The sequence below is a fragment of the Macaca mulatta genome, chromosome 5 (assembly GCF_049350105.2).
Source record: "Macaca mulatta isolate MMU2019108-1 chromosome 5, T2T-MMU8v2.0, whole genome shotgun sequence".
In the NCBI taxonomy this organism is placed as follows: Eukaryota; Metazoa; Chordata; class Mammalia; order Primates; family Cercopithecidae; genus Macaca; species Macaca mulatta.
The window spans coordinates 177546659-177557889 of NC_133410.1; the positions used below are offsets into that span (position 1 = coordinate 177546659).

Sequence of the window (11231 nt, forward strand, 5' to 3'; positions counted from 1 at the left end):
GGTTGAACCCGGGAGGTGGAGGTTGCAGTGAGCCGAGATCTCGCCATTGAACTCCAGCCTGAGCGACAGAGTCAATCTCAAAAAAAAAAAAAAAAAAAAAAACAAAACAGTAACTGCAGGAGCCTGATGAGCTTTTAGAATCTTAGTTTTTGTAGCCAGAGGCTACATCAGATTCTAATTGGGTGGGCAAATTCAGGAGGATTTAATACTTTAAATTTGACAGCAACCAATTTGTGTCCTATTATCTATGGGTAATATAGTTTTCTGGCTTTCATTTTATCAATGCTTTCAATCATGTGTTCTTACAATCGGTTTACTCTATAAACATTTATTTCCTGTTCTATTCCAGGCAAAGTGCTCGGCTCTGGGGCAAAGGGCCCTTGCCCTCAAGGAATTTGCCTCCTGATCTGCCCTGCACCCACTGCTTCCGGTGGTGCTATTTGCGTAGTTAGCGTTTTTTATTTTTTTTCTTGTTTTAAAAATATAGCTTATTTATTTATTTTTGGAGACAGAGTTTCACTCTGTTGCCCGGGCTGGAGTGCAGTGGTGCGATCATAGCTCACTGCAACCTTGAGTTCCTGGGCTTGAGAGATTCTCCTGCCTCAGGCTCCCAACCAGCTAGGACAAAAGTTGCATGCGACCACACCTGGCTAATTTTTTATTTTTATAGAGATGAGGTCTCGCCATATTGCCCAGGCTGGTCTCCAACTTCTGACTTCAAGTGGTCCTCCTGCCTCAGCCTCCCAAAATGTTGGGATTATAGGTGTGAGTCACTGTGCCCAGCCTAGCCTTTTACTTTCCTTATTTCTTGCATTGCTTGTTATATTTAAAGTCTTTTACCATTTTGGGGGGATACTTTTTGCTCACCCTAATAGCTAAACACAAGAAGGGACATTACACACCTTTTGCTAACCATTTGAAACTGGAAACATCACCTTTTTCATCAAATAAAATGCAGTTTGGTGGCATTGTACATAGAACCAAGACCGGGAAAGCAAGTCTATTTGGTTATACTTGATAGAGTTAGTTTTAGTAAAGGACAGTGCAAACAATTTCTGAGGACATTTCAGCCACGGATATCTGAGGCCAACTTTTCATTTGGTGCAGATCTGCTGGAGTATAAGGATTTGAAATTGTTTTTCAAAGAGCAGATTCCTCTGTCAGTACCTCAGGGAAACTCTTTTCTAATAGAAAAATGTCGATTCTGGAATAGAAAGGGGAGCTTTCCTTGCTCTGCAGGACGGGATGCAACTGCCCCTCGTGTTTACAGATGATAGTATTGGCATCATTCTAGAAGAGGATTCTCTTAAATTGTTTCCACTTCAGTGACAGCGGATTAATACTTATCTATGTATTCCTTCCTGCCCCTCATGACCAATGGCTGGGAAGACTGTGGACAAGATCTAAAGTCATATTAGTTAAGACTCTTGGGTGGCAAGTGACAGAAACCAGCTGGACTCCACTTAGGCACAAAGGGGAAATTCGGTATAAGTATACAAAAGTGTGTTGAGGAACCAAACGCAGGAGTGCAGCCAGACCTTAGGAAGGGCAAAGTTGAGAATGAAAAAGCATACGCATTCCCAAGATGCGCTCTTGGTTCATCTCTCCTCCACTTTTTTTGCACATCTACCTCATTCTCTGACACCAGAGTCCTGCTTTCTCTGCTTGTTTATCCACAAGGCTGAATATGGCTGAACTACCCCAGCAAGTTTAGAGGTGATTGTTCTGACATTCACAGACTCTGTGTCTGTCTCTCCATTTTTACTTCTGGGAGAAGGAATCTGATTGGTCCTGCTTGAATCAAGTGTTCAGCTGTTGTCCAATCACCTGAGGCCAGGTAGGTGAGTCACTCACATGGGCAGAGTCCCTAGAAGCCCACTTCTGTGGATGGGGTGCATCTCAGAAAGGTAGAATGGTTTGAGAGCTAGTATGTTGAATTTTGGTAAAGATATCCCAAGAAGTGTCTCCAGGGTGGCCACCAAATTCTTGAAATACAGGTAAAAGCATAATGAATGGTTTATAAATCGTACATAATAAAAATAGTATTATCTGTGTTTCCAGACTTGCTGGCCACCTCATACTACAAGGAATACAGTTTACAGCCCTAAAACAGAAGTATTCTACAGAGAATGAATCTGTGATGTTGTCATTAGCCTGGATGTCCATTTATCTGAGCTAATCGGTCATAAATGCCCATGTGGCTCATGTAAATAAGATTTGTACATAATAAAGAGATAATTACCTCAGCTTTCTAGTTGCAACCAAATATCCTCTAGTTACAGAGAATACTTAGCAGGCTAATTAGTAGCATTCATTACCCTGCCCTTAGTTCCCCAAGAATGATTCATGTGAGATCCTAAGTAACCCAAATCCTAGTGCTCTGATTTGGAACAAAAGGAACTGAGAGCTAGAGGGATGGCCCCAGAAGGGGACTCTACAGCTTGTTGCCATACAGCCAGAGAGGGGCATTAATTAACAACACCTGCTTGGAATAATGCACAGGACATGCCTGGCTTCAGCTTTAAACTCTTAGTGTCTGCATCCTTGTGCTCCTTCTATTTATCCTCCAAATACCATACACGTAGGCTCAGGGGACAACCGGATGGTACACTCAAATGATGACAAAACCACTGAGATTCACAGAAATTAATAATTTGCCTTTCTAGTCAATGTGGAAATCTGTCAGCACTCTATTGGCAATTTCCATCAGCTCTCTTTCAAGCTTTGTCTCAATTTATCCCAGATCTCAGAGCTCCTCACCACCTCCATTGCCAATGTGTAATCAAGCCGTAATCATCTCTTCTTGATTACTGCCGCAGCCTTCTAACCGGTCTCCTTGCTTCAACTCTTGCCCCTCTGCACTCCATTCTCCACAGTGTGATCTTTTAAAAGTGCAAATCATATCCTGTCACTACCTTTAACACTGCACTTACAAAAATAACATCCAGATTCTTTACTATGGCCTACAAGGACCTAAGGGATATGGGTCCTGCATGCTCCCCTTCTCTCACTTAATACCATCTCCCCCACCCCACCCTTTGTCCCCACTTTATTTATTTATTTATTTTTTTCTGTTCTGGACTCTACCAACCTTATTCTGGCTACAGGCCCTTTGCACTGGCTATTCCCTTAGTCTGAAGCACTTCTACCCCAGAACTTCCCATGGCTGGCTCCCTTCATCACCCAGGTCTCATCTCTGATGTTTTTTTTTTAGAGATGTCTTCCCTGACATTTTAACTAAAGGCAAAACTATCTGTTCCCCATCTCCCCCATATATTCCACACTAATTTCTTCACAACATTACGATCTGAAATTATTATATTGACATACCTGTCTGCATTTTTATCATGTTCCCTCCCCCAGCAGGAGGTAAGCTTCATTAGGACAAGGATCTTAGGTGACTAGTCTTGTTCACTATTGTGTCCTTAGCACCTAGCACATAGCAAGTGCCCAATGAATGGATATTAACTCTACTAATAAAGGAGCAGAGAGGCCAGGCACGGTGGCTCATGCCTATAATCCCAGCACTTTGGGAGGCCGAGGAGGGCGGATCACCTGAGTCTGGGAGTTCGAGACCAGCCTGACCAACATGGAGAAACTCCGTCTCTACTAAAAATACAAAATTAGCCAGGCGTGGTGGCACATGCCTGTAATCCCAGCTACTCAGGAGGCTGAGGCAGGAGAACCGCTTGAACCCGGGAGGCAGAGGTTGCAGTGAGCCAAAATTGCACCATTGCACTCCAGCCTGGGCAACAAGAGTAAAACTCGGTCTCAAAAAAATAAAAAATAAAAAAGGCCGGGTGCGGTGGCTCAAGCCTGTAATCCCAGCACTTTGGGAGGCCGAGATGGGCGGATCACAAGGTCAGGAGATCAAGACCATCCTGGCTAACATGGTGAAACCCCGTCTCTACTAAAAAATACAAAAAACTAGCCGGGCGAGGTGGCGGGCGCCTGTAGTCCAAGCCTCAGTCGGGAGGCTGAGGCAGGAGAATGGCGTGAACCCGGGAGGCGGAGCTTGCAGTGAGATGAGATCTGGCCACTGCACTCCAGCCTGGGTGACAGAGCGAGACTCCGTCTCAAAAAAAAAAAAAAGGTAAAGGAAAAAAAATCTAGCCAAGATTTTTAATTATAGAAATCTGTTAATGTAAAATTTATAGTATCAGCTTTATGTTTTCTATCAGATGCTATGCAGAGGCCAAAAGTGGTGGTTCATGCTTATAATCCCAATTCTTGGGGAGGTTGAGCTGGAGGACTGGTTGAGCCCAGGAGCTCGAGATCAGCCTGGGCAACATAGCAAGGCCCCATCTCTACAAAAAACTATACATTAGCTGGGCATGGTAGGGCCCTGCCTTTAGTCTCAGCTACTCAGGATGCTGAGGTAGGAGGACCACTTCAGCCCAGGAGTTTGAGGCTGCGCTGAGCCACGATTGTGCCACTGTGATCCATCCTGGGTGACAGAGCAAGACCCTGTCTCAAAAAAAAAAAAAAAAAAGCTGCCCATTAGGTCCAAGTTGTACTTGAAGTTGTTAGTTTATGAAATTGAGGCTTGCCATGAAAGTAGTTATACTAAACAAGTATCTTGTATTACCTTGATAAGATTATTACACTTTTTTCTGCTTATTAATGTTGCAACATTTATGTTAGGAATGCTTTGGTTATAAATAGCAACATATCTGACTATAATTTACATTGGTAGAGCTGTTCTGGCCCCTTATACTATGTAACAAAACACTCACATATTTGTGGCTTAAAACAATATTCATTTTGCTTCCAAATCTGCAATTTGGGCAGGGTTCAGCAGGGGCAGCTCATCTGCGCTCCACTTGGCTTCAGCTGGGAATGGGCTGCAATCATCTGAAGGCTGTTCACCTGCTTACTTGGTGCCTGAGTAGATTCAAATGTCTGGGGGCTAGAACAGCTGGGACCCCTTGGGCATTTATCCCTTTGAGTTTCCTCCATGTGATTGCTCTAGCATGTTGCTATCTTCCGTTTGTTAGAAGGAACAAGCTCAAGCTGATCCATAATTAAGGGAAAAAGAATTAGACTTTTCCTTTTGATGGGAAGAGAGTCAAATAACTTGTGAATCTATTTTTCTTGCATAAGAAAAAGTACAAAGAGCAATATCCCAAGGCTATGGCAATGGCTCAACAATGTTATTAAGAACCCAGACAGTACTGGGCACGGTGGCTCACGCCTGTAATTCCAACACTTTGGGAGGCCAAGGTAGGAGGATTACTTGAGGTCAGGAGTTCGAGACCAGCCTGGGCAACATAGGGAGACCTCTGTCTCTACTAAACTCTTTTTTTTTTAATTAGTGTGGTAGTGCATGTCTGTATTCCCAGCCACTTGGGAGGCTGAGGTGGGAGGATCACTTGAGCCAAGGAGGTTGGGGCTGCAGTGAGCTATAATCACATCACTATATTTTAGCCTGGATGACAGAGCAAGATCCTGTCCCTAAAAAAACCAAATCAAACAAAAAACAGCCCAGTCTCATGCAGTGGCTCACACTTGTAACCCTAGCAGTTTTGAGAGGCTGAGGCCTGAGGCTAGGAGTTTGAGACCAGCCTGGGCAACACAGTGAGACCACTGCCTCAAAACAAAACAAAACAAAACAAAAACCCAAGCACTTTTGACCCTTTTCAGCATCTTTAGGGTCTTGGCTTATCATGTTATGTTCATATAATGGAATGGCTTCTGCGTCTCCAGTCATCACACCTGTATTTTAGGCAGAATGTCATTTATTCTCCACCCGTGCCCCTATATAACCATGCAGCTGAATTCCTCTTAGATTAAATTGCCCCAAATTGCATTGCATGTCTCTGTCATGAGCTCAGTAGAGCTGGAAGAGAGCTGAGCTGTCAGGTGTTAGAGTAGCCACTTGAAGCTACAACAAGCCCAAATGGAAGTAATAGCGAAGACTTTAATCCCTCACTGCAGTAGTATAAGCAAGAGGCTAACACTGGAGGCAGCGCTGAGCTCCCCTGCTTCATTTTCCCCTTAGAATGATGCACCCATACAGTTGAGGGTCAGGGGGATCAGCAGAGCTATGGGGGTCGTCTCACTGTTGAGGGAACCCCAAACCAAAGGCTCCCTGAAGGGTTGTAGACCAGGGGCTGGGGACTTGGGTAGTGAGAGGGGAAAAAGCTGAGAGTATAAAAGTACTGAGTCAGAGTGAAGAAAAGTATCTTTCCTTAAGGGTCCCTAAGCCCTCTGAACGGAGCACCTGGACTAGGAATGCAGATCCACAAAAGGGCAGGAGCAGCCAGAGGAGCCTGACCCCTTGCCGGAGACCCTTGGAGGTGGCACTGGCTGTGCAGCCTTCCCGTGAGGCCTGACGGGTAATGCCTTTGGAATAGCACTCGGTCAGGCCTGAAAAAAATCACACATGATTTGGTTTCTTTGTTGTTGTTTTGTTTTTGTTCTTGTTTTTTTGAGATGGAGTCTCGTTCTGTCACCCAGGCTGGAGTGCAGTGGCACGATCTTGGCTCACTGCAACCTCCGCCTCCTGGGTTCAAGTGATTCTTCTGCCTCAGCCTCCCGAGTAGCTGGGACTACAGGCACCCGTACCACGCCCAGCTGATTTTTGTATTTTTAGTAGAGATTGGGTTTCACCATATTGGCCAGGCTGGTCTCAAACTCCTGACCTCAGGTGATCCACCTGCCTCAGCCTCCCAAAGTGCTGGGATTACGGGCGTGAGCCACCGTGCCCAGCCGTACTTGGGTTTTTAAGCAGGAACCTGACTCCTCGGGTTCCACCTAGCCACGGGCAATTGGGGAAGTTGAAAATTTCTCTCTTTAGCCTCGACAACAGAGAAAGACAAGGGCAGAGGTGACCAGCAATGCCTGCTGAGTGAACAGATGGACATTATCTGCCAGGCAGCATAAATACCCAGAAAGAATGCTCAATTTCAATGTTTGATGATTCAACTATACATTTTAAAACATATTGTATGTTATATATGTAGCAGACATCAAATAAGAGAAAATGTGAGTTTGAGCAGAGAAATGTCAGGGAAAAAAATTGGGGAGGGAGGAAATGAGAGGAATGGGTGGGGACAAAGACGGATCCTCTGAAGTCCACAAGGGCAGGAGGTGAGTCGAACACCTGGGACTTTAGTTTCGCAAACCCAAGTTAGATTGGTTTTGGTTTCATGTGACTTGCATGGTGCGACAGGCCCTCCTGTGTCCTGTTCCTTCTGCATCTGCCACCCACTGTGCCTTGCCTCACAGCATCGCAAAATTGGTGTAGTTTCTTTCTGGCAGTAGCAGGATAACTCTTTTGTCAGCATTAAAAATTTATAATCCAGGCCTGGTGCAGTGGCTCATGCCTGTAATCTCAGCACTTTGGGAGACCGAGGTGGGCGGATCACCTGAGGTCAGGAGTTTGAGACCAGCCTAGCCAACATGGTAGAACCCCATCTCTACTAAAAATACAAAAACTAACTGGGCGTGGTGGCATGTGCCTGTAATCCTAGCTACTCGGGAGGCTGAGGCAGGAGAATCACTTGAACCCGGGAGGTGGAGGTTGCAGTGAGCCGAGATTGTGCCATCGTACTCCAGCCTGGGTGACAGAGTGAGGCCCTGTCTCAAGAAAAACTAAAAAAGATTTATAATCCAAAATGAGTCCTGCAGTTTTCCAGGCTCCTCTTCAAGCAGAAAGTTCTGCAAATGAACACCCCTAGCCCCACATGTTTATTTACCATCTTCTCTGTTAGGCTTTAGCAGCTGTAGGATTGTGCTCATATAAAAAAGAAAATAAAGAAAAAACGTCTTCCTCCTAAATTCATTTCTTTAACGTTTAATTTTTTTCCTGCCAAAGTCAGAGATGAATTAGCAATTACTTGGGAGCTAATTAAAATTCATAGTAAGCTATTCTCTGACCCTTGGGTCAGAAACAAATTTCCTATAAACCTTAGGAGGGTATCTCTCCTGGGTTTTTTGAGGGTGAGAAAAATTCATATCCTGCGCTCCAGTTCTCATTCCTCATACAGAGCGGTGGCCAGCATGTTCCCGAGACATTGTTTGTGCAACCCAGAGACAGCTCTTAATTCCCTGCTCAGTTATTTCTCTGTGATTTGGAGAGAAGATGTGGCTACAGCTGCCAGTGACTCTCAGCTCCAATTCTATGCAAGTTGTGGATCAAGAAGACGCAACTGAAGAGAGGGAAAGATTCTCTGTTTTCCACAGTTCTGAGATGTGATGGTTCTACAGAGCTGAGAAGAGAGCTGAGTAGAAAGCTAGCATTACCAGGTGTTTCACAGGTGTCAAAAACATGCTCAAGTTGAAGGGTGTCTTCTTTTCCATGAGGCAATGATAGAACTGTATGGTGTAGGATCTGTGAGTGACTCTATACAAATAGAACAGTCTATGTCACAATGTTTAGAACTTCCCACCCCAGCAGAATTAGAAAACTCTCAGATGCCTGGTAGTTGACAAATCCTTTTTGTTGGTGAGAAAAAACAACCTTTGACTTGGAGTCATTAAAAGGATTGGATCCATGCGAAGAAAGACAGTCTCTTTCTGTTTATATTTATATAAGAGCAAACGCTTTCCAGCATGGAACATCTGAAGATCATATGCCATCTCTGATACTGTGCTGTCAAAGGGACAGGGAAAAAAAAAAGATTTATATAAAAAGAAATGCAAATATAACTAGCTAGTTAGCCAAGAGGGCAAAAGGAGGGAAGGCTTACATTAACCTGATCTTCACAGTCGCTAAAAACCTGACAAGGGAAATATGAATTTTAACTAGCTGCCAAGCAATTGGTTATTCATGCATGACATGAAAAGCAGGGGAAACTTTAATTTTCTCCTTGTCAGTTTTAAACAGAGAGGCTGTCAATTCAGCAAGTGCTGCTACCAACCATATTACAGAAGGGCACCATCCTACCGACATCCAGTCTCAATATGACATCAGGCCCAAGACTGCAGCACCATTACCCTTTCATCACACTGCAAACAGCCCTGCCCCTGTTATGTGCTCGCTCCTTCCTTCCTTCCTTCCTTCCTTCCTTCCTTCCTTCCTTCCTGCCTGCCTGCCTTCCTTCCTTCCTTCCCTTCTTCCTTCCTTCCTTCCTTCCCTCCCTCCCTCCTTCCCTCCTTCCCTCCTTCCTTCCTTCCTTCCCTCCCTCCCTCCCTCCCTCCCTCCTTCCTTCCTTCCTTCCTTCCTTCCTTCCCTCCTTCCTTTCTTTCTTTCTCTCTCTCTCTCTCTTTCTTTCTTTTTCTTTCTTTCTTTTTTTCTTTTTTTTGAGATGGAGTCTCACTCTGTCACCAGGCTGGAGTGCAGTGGTACAATCTCAGCTCACTGCAACCTCCGCCTCCCGGGTTCAAGTGATTCTCCCATCTCAGCCTCCCAAATAGCTGGGATTACAGGTACTCGCCATCATGCCCGGCTAATTTTTGTATTTTAGTAGAGACGGGGTTTCACCATGTTGGCCAGGCTGGTCTTGAACTCCTGACCTCAGGTGATCCGCCTGCCTCGGGCTCCCAAAGTGCTGGGATTACAGGTGTGAGCCACCGCACCCGGCCTATGAGCTGTTTCTTTTACTGGATGGCACTATGTTCCCTGAGCTCTGCTATCACCCTGCATTTCCAGTAAGGAAACAAGCAGCTGCTATGAACCCCTCTTCCTGGGTCATTGTCTGGCACCATCAATGGGATTCTTTGGTCACATGTGATTTTTCCAGTCACTGGTCTGGTGTTAATTTAGTGAGAGTCAATGTAACAACAACAACAAAAATTAAGCACTTTGTTAATACTAGGTTCTAGGGCTCTGTGTCAAGTACCAGGTTTTCAAATATGATTTTAAAAAGTGCTGTCATGCCCTTTTTAAAAGTGGTGGCTCACACCTGTAATCCCAGCACTCTGGGCAGCTGAGGTGGGAAGATTGCTTGAGCCCAGGAGTTCAAGACTAGCCTGGACAACATAGCGAGACCCTGTCTCTTAAAATAAAAATAAAATAAAATAAAATAAAATAGAGTACTATCATATGCTATGGGTGGGCTGTAAAAAAAATAAATAAATAAAGTGCCGTCAAACCATTGGCAATCTGGTAATTGTTATAGACATCCCCAGAAAACCTTTGGGTGTTCAGTAAGTGTGATACATATTAATTCACTCAACAAATATTTATTGCTATAAATTGCTATAATTTTCCTGCTATGAAGAATAAGAAATATGCTAAGGAGATAAGGAGATGCCTTGGGGAAGGTCCAGAACTGCTGCAGAAAGACTGGCCAGGAAGGACCTCCCTGGGAAGGTATTTGAACAAAGCTCTGCATAATGAGGAGCCAGGCGAGAAAAGATAAGGCAGGAAAGAGTTTCAGGTCAACTCCAAGGCCAGGACCAGCTTCCAGAGAAGTCAGAGATACAACCAGGGGCCAGACTCCAGGGCTGCGTAGATGCTGGTAAGGAGATGGAATTTTATTCCAATTGCAACAGGAAGCCGGTGGAGGGTTGATAAAATGCTTTGGCTGCTGTGCAGAGCAAGAGTGGAAAGCAAGGATTTCAGTTTAAAGGCTTTGCAGCCACCCAGGCAAGCCGGGATATTGTTCACTACAAAAATGAACACTCTGTCCTATCAGGTTCATACTGACAATCTGATTGAGCCTTACATGAATTAAATGGCTAGTGTGTGTTTGGCTAGATGATTTTCAGTCTAAATTAGATCATTATGTCCTTAGAATATCAAGGTCCCACTGACCTATTGTTGAGAACTCTTGAAGCATCTGCTCTGATCTAGCTACTCTGAATGTACCCCTTTGGAAACAACGTCAGGTATTTGAGAAATATCTGACTAGGGCCAGAATCGGAGGCCTATGAAACGGAAGAATTCACTGGTAAAGAAATAGTACTTAGTTCACATCCTTGTTCATAGCTGTATCCCCAGCCCTCAGCATAGAGGCTGACACACAAATATTTGTTGAAGGCGTTAATATATGAGCCTAGTAAGAGTTCAAGAAATGCTACAGTAAAATTTTAGTAGCTCAGCACCCCAACCAGCTGAGCTAAGTAGCGTTGGACACTAGCCGTGGTGTTTGAAGACTGTTTTTTCAGAAGGATGGGAATGGACCCATATCTCCTCCAAGCTTGGCATGCCCACATCCAAGCTTTATTGCTGCTGAAAGCCTCCTGCACTGCCTGACCATGGACAGTCCCATCTCTAGCTAGCCTCCAGCCTCCACCCATGAAACCCTCATCCTCCAGAGAGACTCTGACCAGCTGCTGGCTCA

General features: G+C 44.7%; 1 long non-coding RNA gene across 9 annotated transcripts in view; it reads right to left on the bottom strand.

Moving 5' to 3' along the window:
- The window catches only part of LOC144340872 (uncharacterized), a 55101-nt gene that overhangs the window by 20215 nt on the left and 23655 nt on the right, over window positions 1–11231 (bottom strand). For 4 of the 9 annotated variants that reach the window (XR_013417379.1, XR_013417378.1, XR_013417374.1 and 1 more), the window contains one exon: window positions 6915–8596. The exons of the other annotated variants lie outside the window; for them this stretch is intronic. This is a non-coding gene — a long non-coding RNA (uncharacterized LOC144340872). Of the gene's footprint in view, window positions 1–6914; window positions 8597–11231 lie in introns of those variants that run through there. 9 annotated transcript variants of the gene reach the window in all.